This window comes from Lethenteron reissneri, chromosome 65 (genome assembly GCF_015708825.2).
Source record: "Lethenteron reissneri isolate LAM-NWPU_2019-01 chromosome 65, ASM1570882v1, whole genome shotgun sequence".
In the NCBI taxonomy this organism is placed as follows: domain Eukaryota; kingdom Metazoa; phylum Chordata; class Hyperoartia; order Petromyzontiformes; family Petromyzontidae; genus Lethenteron; species Lethenteron reissneri.
Window position 1 is genome coordinate 12,385,581 of NC_083843.1, and position 11,304 is coordinate 12,396,884.

At 47.8% G+C, this 11,304-nt stretch overlaps 1 pseudogene; it reads left to right on the plus strand.

Annotated features, from left to right (window-relative positions):
* The first annotated feature begins 1,009 nt into the window (after nt 1-1,009).
* On the plus strand, nt 1,010-10,114 carry LOC133359473 (E3 ubiquitin/ISG15 ligase TRIM25-like; annotated as a pseudogene).
* Nucleotides 10,115-11,304: the final 1,190 nt, after the last annotated feature.

The window sequence follows — 11,304 nt, forward strand, 5'->3', positions numbered from 1 at the left end:
GTGTTTACACAGGAACTTTCTGATAGGATGGTGTTGAGTTTAGTCACATGACCAGGAAGTCACGAGGCCAGGCGGGGGTGTCCGCCATTACACAGAAGACAAAATGGAGGCACAATTAGCGTCTCATTGAAGACGGGTGCATCTGTTCATTGCGGGACTTTAAGAAGCATTGTCTGTATGTTCGTTTATGTTCTTATAACACTGCGAAGATGAATCCCTGCAGTCACGAAAGCTTTAAATAGAAATTTAACACTGCGAATGCTGTTATCATTTTGGGATTGCCGTTATAATGCTGTAAATTCCTTTATAATGCTGTTAAATTGTTACAATGAATATGGGGCATATAGTTAACAATGATGCCTACCACTTGCATTATTGTGAATGTTATTTGTAGTTGGATAAGTTGAGCCAGACTTATGCCCATGTAACTTTAATTTGTTCTTGAGAGCAAGGATGAAGAAGTTTCTCATCCACAGTTCAGTCTTATATGCAGCACTGCACATTTAGGCTGCAGTATGGTGATTACACAAAGTGACCTTATTTAACGCAGTAGCTTATTCTCTTAATGTAAAGCTATTCAGTGCTAATGTAGGTGTCTGGTCCATCCAGTGTAATAGTGTAGTGTATAGTGTAGTGTAATAGTGTAGTGTAATAGTATAGTGTATAGTGTGGTGTAATAGTGTAATCGTGTAGTGTAATAGTGTAGTATAATAGTGTAGCGATTGAGGCAGGGGAGGATTAAGGCGAGGGGGGGGGGGTTTAGGGGCTGCAGCCCAGGGGCCTCCACCAGCTGGAGGGCCTCCAGAGATGAAGTGAAAAGTTATTTCATTTGTGAACGCTGAATTTGATTTGTCGTAAGCCTTGTAAAAAATACATTGTACATTTATTTAACTTTATTTTCCTTTTATTACTGAGGAGCACTCACAGTATCTGTAGCCCAGGGGGCCTACACCATCTTAATTCGGCCCTGGATGGAGGCAGGGTAGAGCTAAAGGTTCAAGATTCCAGAATGGGTCACGGGAGTCTGCAGACACATTCCATCTCGGACGCCACGGTGACCTTCAATTCGTCACGTTGGGTGTAGTTACAGGACATGATGAGATATCTACAAACTTGTACCAACTGCATTCTATTTTGCCAGGTAAGGCTCACTGAGCTACGTGGCCCTTTTTCAGAAGGGACCTGCCTATCACAGATGAAGCGGCCTGTGTGGAAATTGATTGCAGCCAAATACTCCAAGCGCGTGGTGCCGACTCTAAATGTGGAGGGGAAAAACGGAAGACCCCAATAAAAAAAAAATCCACGCGACCACGGGGAGAGAGCGAAAGAGACGTGCAAACTCCAATTATCCAGCAGATGTCGGGGTCGGGATCAAATCAACGACATCCTGTATCCCGGGAAAGGCAGATAACATCTCATAGCCACCGTGGCACCACATCCATTGTCTCACCACAGACACCAACATGTGTGCTCATCTCATGAATGAGCCACCGCAGCTGAGCCTCACCGATTGACATTAACAACATCGACAACTCATTTCCTTAAATGTAAATATTGTTCTTCTTGGTTCTTTCGGTAAAGTCACGTAGAAGGGATTATTTTATTATGTTTTATTTTTATTATTTTACTACTTCCCTTCTACGTGACTTTACCGAAAGAACCAAGAAGATGAATCCCTGCAGTCACGAAAGCTTTAAATCGAAATGTAATTTTTTTTTTAACGATTAAGTCCCTCCGATACATTTTGTTCACGTAAAGGTGTGTTACAGTATCCCTGTAAATCTTGAGGCTACCGTTTGTGCACCAGGGGTGCAGGTTCACATTCCAGGCGGTGTCTCGTGGTGTCAGTGACGACTAATGAAAGTATTTTACTTCCTTTTTCTCTCTTATCCTAGCGCAGCCCATGGGTCACGACGAGCGTGACTCCCGGCGAGAGTGTGGATAGCGACCCGCCGCTAGCTGCGCTGCTCCATCTGCCTGGAGGCGTTCGACCGCTCCTCCACGCTGAGCTGCGGCCGCTCGTTCTGCCTGCGGTGCCTGGAGGCCGCCCAGGAGACGTCGAGCTGCTTCAGCTGCCCGCGGTGCCGAGCGGCGTTCCCTGTGCGACCCCAGCTGAGGAGGAACGTGGCCCCTCGCCAACATGGCGGAGCAGCTCAGAGCTGGAGACGGGATGGCCGCGGATGTCGAGTGCGACCACTGCGGTGACGGCCAGACCCCTGCAGTGAGGACCTGCCTGAGATGTGAGATGTCCTTCTGTGCGACGCACTTGAGGCCGCACGTGGAGAATCCCAGGTTGAGAGACCACGTCCTGGTGGCTCCCATCGCGAACGTGGAGGAGCGACGATGCTCTAGGCACAGAAAGGAGCTGGAATTCTACTGCACAGTAGACAGCAGACTGGTCTGCGCAACTTGCACCATCGCAGGTGAACACACAGGACACAGGGTCCTGACATTGCAGGAGGAGCAGGAGACCACGGAAGGTGAGGCCCTCAGAGTGAGAAACTATATCACTCGGCCTTAAGATTTGCATTGAACTGCCCATATCGGACCCACCACTGCGATCTCTACATTGGGTCAAACTTAACATCTCTTAATGATCGACGGCTTATGCATCAGATATTATTTATTTACGATGTACTTACAAAAAAAAATCCGCAGATTACCTGCTGGATCTCCTCATTGTTTCGAAAAACAAATGTCAGCTAAGAACTTCGCTCATAGTTTACCAATATTTGTTTGATGTAGTATAAAGTTACACTTAGAATTTTAATCTAAATTGTATTATGATTGTTATTGTGATCTTGCATCAAAATGGGATTTTTGCACATTTTTGTACGCAGCATAAACAAATGGTGCTTTTTCTGAAAGATTTTATTGTTTTGTAGGGAATATTACGATTTGCGTGCAGTAAATTTTAAATGTATCTTGTAATTTTTATGTTTGTTGCGGTTGCACCCGAATCAAGAGCCGAATAGCTCACAGAGTTATTCCAAATAAATTAAACTGAAAACTGAAACTGAAATCACAAGCTGACCAAATACTGTAACTGGGTTGCACAACATGTCATGAAAAAATCGTAATTGTGCCTCACGTAGAGAATCCCATCGCGAACGTGGCGGGGCGACAGTGCCGGCAGCACCGACAGGAGCTCATTCCTTACCATGCACCATTGCTAGGGAACATAGAGGGCATGAGGTCGTTACAGTGGAAAATGTACAACAGACAAGACAGGTGAGATATAAATCGCTGCTATCATCCAATATCCTGCAGTGTGACTGCAGAACACTGTTTATTGTTAAACTAGAGAGTCTGTATCTTGACTTAAATACTTTTTCTCCTGATGACGATTGCTTGTGTTGCGATCGAAACGTCGTGATATTTTATTTTTATCATTTTTTTCAATCTACGTGACTTTACCGAAAGACCCAAGAATATAGAGAGTCTGTATTTTATAATTTATATTTGCACATTGTTAGGTAAGTCCTGTTGTGTCAGCATTGTGACGACCAATCAAATCACTTTGGGCAACACTGATTGTGAAAAGCTGGCACACGATAGACAGCAGAGACACGGAAGGTGGCCATGTTGATTTGAACGGATGGCAGAGCTGGGTGTTCCATGGTTTAGTCATAAGACAGAGCGCTTCGTGGCATGGCTGGCAAAGATGTAAAATACACTTGGCGTGTTCGCGTGATACGATTCGTACGTGTGAGTACCAATGAGAGAAATGTGGAGTAACGCGAGACGCTTCAAACGCAAGACGCTTCAAAAGTGCACTGACCGTGGACTTACAAAGAGGCATTCATTTTTTATTAATTTAAATTTTATTTTTTACCTACGTGACTTTACCGAAAAAACCTAAGAGTAGGCAAGCGGAAGGCCACTCCAGTGGGAGAGGCGAGGCGGGCACGGTTTGATCGTCGATTTGGGCAGATTTAGATTTGATTCTGTTACAAGAGTTCGTGTGAAAAACGAAACACCGCCTCTAACATAGACGCCACGTATTTGCATTCCGTGACAGAACGTTGGCGTGCAAAGTGCGCGCTGTGTATATCTCGGGCGGGTGGTGGGGTTATGGTTATCGGTTCCGCTAGATTCCATTGTTTGGCAAAACTGGAGAAAACTCGAGCGTGCGAGTGGGGCACACTTTCAATAAACCTCGCTGTGATCCGGCCACCTACCTGGGACAGGACTGTTGTGCTGCCTACCGAAGGCTGACGAGGTGGTCATGGAGGTTGGACATTTCAAAGGGGCGATGATTATTATCTCTGGGCGATCCAGGAAATCTGCCTGCAAGGCTCCGGGTTGAAGACATGGGCCAGATGATGATGATGACAATGATGGGAGTCACCAAACACCACGTATTTTTCTACCCCGTGTATAGGAGGCGCTCAGACGCGAGATGATAAGGAGAGAGGAGAAACAGACTACGGCAGAATCACGGACACATCAGCTCAGGGGCGCCTACAATCGCGTGCAGGTACAGAGACACACACACACAGACACACACACACAGACACATACACACAGACACACACACAACAACAACAACCGCCATTCGCCACTAAGTGGCGGTGATGTCACCACGACGCTTGTGCCAGGCTATGTGCACCTTGAGGCCACGTGAAGTGTCGAACGCCCGCTGACAGGAGGTCACCCGCAGACCCAGGTGCCACGGGTCGACTGAGATGACTGGCTGATGCACCACCTGTGCCCCCTACTGTGCCAACTTGCTGTGCTTTAGCCACCTGGCACTCCGGTCGTTGTTGTGAGCATCGCTCCTCTGTAGGAAGGCGACTGCCTTCCTACTGCCCAGCAGCGTCACACACACAGACAGACACAATAACAACAACCGCATTTGCCACTAAGTGGCGGTGACGTCACAACGACACTTGTGCCAGGCTATGTGCATGTTGAGGTCACGTGAAGTGTCGAACGCCTGCTGGCAGGAGCTCACGGGGCAGACCCAGCAGGTGCCACGGGTCGACTGAGATGACTTTGCCGATGCACCGCCTGCGCCCCCTACTGCGCCAACACACAGACACGTGCAGATTTAGACAGACACGCACACAATGTGGGTACTTAAGATACTTTGCCTCTTCGTATGGAGTCACGAGACCGTGGCCGTGTCGAAGTCCTTAATGAAGTCGCATCGCGCTGCGTCGCGTTGTGTTTCGAGAGCGCGCCGTCGAATATCTCCATGCAGGAGTCTCTGCGTGGGACCAAGGCGCGGATCAGCCGAGAGTTTGAGCGCCGGAGGGAGCAGCTGAGGCAGGAGGAGAGGGAGGCGCTGGAGCGCGTGGATGAGGAGGGCCGCTCTGTGCTGTCCCGCATCCAGGCGGACATCGATCGCCACGAGAGCAGAGCACGCGGCCTGGAGCGGGAGATCAACCAGCTGCTCGCCGCACTCGCCATGCAGGACCCGCTCACATTCCTGCAGGTGGCACTACCTCTTTTCACTCGCCGCGGTGGCTAGGAGATGTTAACTACCTCGCCTGAGTGCAGGAGGTCGTGGGTTCAACATCAACCCTGAAGCCTGCTGTATATTTGGAGTTTGCGTGTCTCTCTCTCTCCTCGTGGAAGCGTAGATTTTTCTCCGGATCCTCTGGGTTGTTCCCTCCACATTTAGAATCAACATCACAAATTCAGAGTATTTGGCTGCTATTATAAATGTCCACATGAGCCAGTCACGTTGAGCCGTCGTTTGCAATGGGCAGCTCGCTAATGAACAAGAGCGGCATAGCCAAGTGGGCCTTACCTGCTAAATAAAAAGTTTAGTTTATTCAGAGTTTAAAAACAGGAGTTGTTGAAGATTATGTAACCATTGATTTAGGTGCTAGACTAGACCTGCAGAGAGTGGCTTTGTCATTTGTTGGGGTCTGTCCTTGTCCAGTTAAACGAACCCTGTTTTTTTATGAAGAAATAAGAATAGTTCTAGATTTGAAGCTTTCGTGACTGCAAGGATTCATATTCTTAGGTTTTTTTCGGTAAAGTCACGTAGATAGGAAAAAAATCATACAAATAAAATATCTCCAAGTTCTCTGCTCAACCATTATATATACGGAGTGGTATCTCTTGTAATCTCTCATTTACTTGATACAGCTATCGTGCTGTGACGGTTCCACCTGAAGACGGAAGCTCGTGTTGCCTCCAAAACGTCGTGATTTTTATTTTATTTTAATTTTACTTTTATTAATTTAATTTTTTTCCTACGTGACTTTACCGAAAAAACCTAAAAATAAGAATAGGCTTAACAGTACAAAGACTGCAAGTATCAAATTATTAATAGCTCTGGTTGAGCAGTGCTGCCTTGCAATGGATATCTGTTTGGTGTTTGAACATCTAAAAATGTCCTATTTTAACTTCCAAAAGGAATAAAGCCTCTTCTTATTTGTTTCATTATTTCCATATTGGCAATTAGGTTCAATAGATAACCTTGTTTGTGCACCATTCTCCGTTCGTGTGTATTTGTTAATTCCTTGATGTCGGGCTCTACTATAAACAGGGGGCGACTGTGTGGATATAGGGCACCTGTCTAGGATGTCAATGTGAAATGCGGGTTTGTGTTTTTCAGGATCCCCTGCATGAGAATCTCAGGTCAGTGCCAATCCAGACTCAAACTCGAGCTCTGTCTGCCACCTGGTGGACAAATTAGCAAACGGTCGCGATGTGAATTCTAATAAGTTCAAATGTATGCAGTTGTAATACCATATGGTCAATTGTATCCCATATAGGCAGTCCTCGGGTTACGCACGTAATTTGTTACTGAGACTCGTTTGTAAGTCGAACTGTTCGTAAGTTGGAAAACAGTAATGCACCGTATTTAAATGCCGACACGGTCAGTGTTATAAAATGTGTTACCGTTCAACAAAAAGGGAAGCATGGTTGACCTCATAATTAAGAAGAAATGTTGTACATTTTCATCTAACACTGTAAAAAAACCATACTGTATAGAAAATTAAACTCATAGTTTCACACACACACACATCCGCACGCATACACACAGCCCACGTAAACACTCACTCCCAGCATGAGTCCGACTCATTACATCTCGTGGAGGATCGCTCTTCTGAACAAATTCGTTCTGCACCTTGAGGCCAATTGCGAGTTCGCGTTTTAAGTCAATGTTATTTTTTTAAATATTTAATGGAATGTGGTTCATAAGTACGGGCTGTTTATAAGTTAATGACTGCCTGTCTTGCCCGTGTGTAGAGAGACATGGCAGCCCTCATGAGACTCTGTATCCTGTGGTGTGAGTCTAGAGAGACATGGACCCTAATGAGACTCTGTTTGTCCTGTCCTGTGTGTGTAAAGGAACATGGACCCTCATGAGATTTTGCGTGTCCTATGCTGTGTGTAGAGAGACATGGACCCTCATTAGACTCTGTGTGTGTCCTGTGCTGTGAGTGTAGAGAGACATGGACCCTCATCAGACTCTGTGTGTTTCCTGTGGTGTGAGTGCAGGAGGAGCTCCGTCTCCCAGGAGATTCAGGATGACCCAGCCCCCATCTACCGCAGTTTGAACCTCGCAAAAGTCATCTCAGTGGGCGGCGTCCAAACTAAACTTCTGCCTTTTCTCGGTACGTCCCTCTGTCACATCGATCTTCGTTAGACTCCATCACAGACTCCGGATTACCTCCAAATCCTACCCATTTGGAGGTCATCCTTTATTTTACCCCTGGCTTGAATGCATTCGTGCAGCGTGATCCCTTGTCAAGGGAGACCTGCGTACATTCAAGTCATGAAATTGGCACCGAGGTTCCGGGTGAAAGATTGTCAACAGCACGATGGGTCTTGCTCATCAAGAGGTGCAAACAACAACAACAGCAACGTGACATTGCGTATCTTGAGAGCAAACGGGCGACTTTGTAAGCTACGGACGAAGCACGTCATTCAGACGCTGCCTATCACACTTGGGTGCAGTGGGTGCACGGTTCATTGAAGAAAATGGCCGCTAGGTGAGAATTAAGATGAACATGAGCCCAAATGAAAAGTAACCTCGACTTAAAGCTTTCGTGACTTTAGGAATTCATATCCTTTGGGTCTTTCGGAAAAGTCACGTAGATAGGTACAAATTAATGCAACTAATAAATATGTTTATTGACGTTTACACACTGCACCGGGTACTCATTTTAGGCTGAGTCGACCTAACGAAGCCCAGGACCGGTTCAGATGATCATCACCGGTATTGGCCGTGAGCGCCGGGTTCATAGCGCAGTGCGCCTATCGCTACGCAGAGGCTGATATCGTCTTCATCATCGTCATCCTCGTGTGGACATTTATAGCGGCAGCCGAGTACTCTGAACGCGCGTTCCTAAATGCGGAGGGGCAACAGCAGAGAACCTGGAGATCTTCGGGCATCGAAATTAATTGAATTAAAGTAAAAACTTTACACCGTTGTGACAGGGTGGACAGCAGAGGGCAGCGTAGCGTGATCCACTGTTGTACTGCACCTCTACCCTTCTATGTTCACCATGCCCACCATCGCCAACGCGCACGGCGCGGGGAGGTGCTCATCCAGCAGCGGAGTGACAGAATATCTGTGCGTGGAGACGCAATACTAATGAATATTAGTATGTATACACTAATACTAACGAGTATTAGTGTACACTAATACTAACGAATATTAGTATGTGTACACTGATACTAATGAATACTGTATGAATGTGTCATGCACGTGATAATCACAGTGTTCCGTATCAATGTTTCACGTACTGCGGTATGCCCACAACAACACAACAGACAACACAACACCAGCATGTCTGTGTCTGTGTGTGTGTGTACACGCCGCGTGTGTGTGTGTACACGCCGCGTGTCTGTGTGTGTGTACTCGCCACGTGCACTGCTTGTGCCGCTACTGCGCACGTGTCGCCGTGACCGCTGTGCGGGCGTCTTCGCTGTCCTCACCACAGATGGACGCTCACCGACTCTGGACGCAAACTCAGCCCACGACGGCCTCCAGATTTCCTCGGATCTCAGGACCGTGACGTGGAGCGATATCCCCCTGGGTCGCCGCCATCACCCACACCGCTTTGATCGCTGGTCACAAGCCCTGTGCTCTGAGAGCTTCTCGTCGGGTCAGCACTACTGGGAGGTGGACGTGGGGAATGCGGAGTGGTGCCGGGTTGGAGTCGCGTACGGGACGATCCCACGGAGAGGGAGTGGTGATCAGTGCGGCCTGGGAGGGAGTGACATCTCCTGGTGTCTACGGAAATATGGCGACATATTCTCAGTGTGGCATGGCGGGGTAGAGACTTCACTGTCGATGAGGGAGCCTCCGCGGAGAGTTGGGGTCCACCTGGACTGGGACGCGGGGCTGCTGTCGTTTTACAACGCCGACTCCATGGCGCTGCTGCACTCATTTAATAAAACTTTCACTCAGCCCCTACATCCTGGGCTGGGAGTGAGGCATGTGGAGGTTATGGGGCTTGTGATGTCGCACTATAAAGTTTGTGACTCAGTCAGGATCGTGGATCTGAGTGGTGCGTCCTGAGGGAGGTGACCACGAACAGCGCAGAGGGCAGACGCCACGACGCACGGCGCTCGCCACCCTCGTCACCGTCACTCGACTGGTTGGTGGCTGTCCGTCAGAATGGGGGGGAGGGGGGGTCTGAGCGTAAACAATCATCACAACCTTTTTAGGGGATAGAGGGGGGTTGCTAAAATAAGTACTGCTCTGTGTGTGTGTGAAGCCAACGTGGATGTATGCACCCTGCCAGAGGAGTGTGACTGTAGTGTGGGGGTGCAGTGATTAGCAATGGTAGACTAGGATGTATTTATACACTTGGGGGTGTAATTGATAGGGGTGCAGTGATTATCAATGGTGATCTGGGATGTGTTTATACACTGGTGGTGTAATCGATAGGGGTGCAGTGATTATCAATGGTGAACTGGAATGTGTTTATACACTGGGGGTGTAATTGATAGGAGTGCAGTGATTAGCAATGGTGAACTGGAATGTGTTTTCCACTGGGGGTGTAATCGATAGGGGTGCAGTGATTGGCAATGGTGATCTGGGATGTGTTTATACACTGGAGGTGTAATCGACAGGGGTGCAGTGATTATCAATGGTGATCTGGGATGTGTTTATACACTGGAGGTGTAATCGATAGGGGTGCAGTGATTATCAATGGTGAACTGGGATGTGTTTATACACTGGGGGTGTAATTGATAGGGGTGCAGTGATTATCAATGGTGAACTGGGATGTGTTTATACACTGGAGGTGTAATCGATAGGGGTGCAGTGATTATCAATGGTGAACTGGAATGTGTTTTCCACTGGGGGTGTAATCGATAGGGGTGCAGTGATTATCAATGGTGATCTGGGATGTGTTTATACACTGGGGGTGTAATCGATAGGAGTGCAGTGATTAGCAATGGTGATCTGGAATGTGTTTATACACTGATGTGAGGTCACGAGTCAATGCGGCGTGGATGAAATGGAGGCAAGTCACCGGAGTCCTCTGTGATCGGAAAATGCCGGATAGGCTGAAGGGAAAAATATACAAGACCATCGTCCGACCGGTGGCACTCTATGGATCCGAGTGCTGGCCAGCCACAACTGTACACGAACAAGCTCTCCACACCATGGAGATGAGGATGCTCAGATGGAGCCTCGGGCTCACTCGATGGGATTGTGTCAGGAACGAAGACGTTCGGAAGCGACTTGGTGTGGCCCCCATTGCGGACAAGATGCTTGAGGCAAGGCTTCGGTGGTACGGCCATGTGATGCGAAGTGAAGAGTCATCAGTGGCCAAGACTGCCGTGCGTATTGAGCCAGAGGGCCGCCGTCCACGCGGACGTCCGAAGAAGCGATGGATGGACCGAATAAAGGAAGACATGAAGACGGTCAACGCATCCCCTGAAGATGCCCTGGACCGAGCCAAATGGAGAAGACAATGCCGAAAAGCGGACCCTGCGCCACAGCGGGAACAACGCTAGGAAGAAGAAGAGGGTGTAATCGATAGGGGTGCAGTGATTATCAATGGTGAACTGGAATGTGTTTTCCACTGGGGGTGTAATCGATAGGGGTGCAGTGATTATCAATGGTGATCTGGGATGTGTTTATACACTGGTGGTGTAATTGATAGGAGTGCAGTGCTTAGCAATGGTGAACTGGGATATGTTTATACACTGGGGGTGTAATTGATAGGGGTGCAGTGATTAGCAATAGAAACTGGGATGTATTTTACTCTTGTGGTGTCATGGGTTGTGGGAGATATACAACATTAATATACATTTTAAAAAGTAGAAATATTCGCGTACGAGTGGCTTGTATCGTCGATTCTAATAAAAAATACAGAA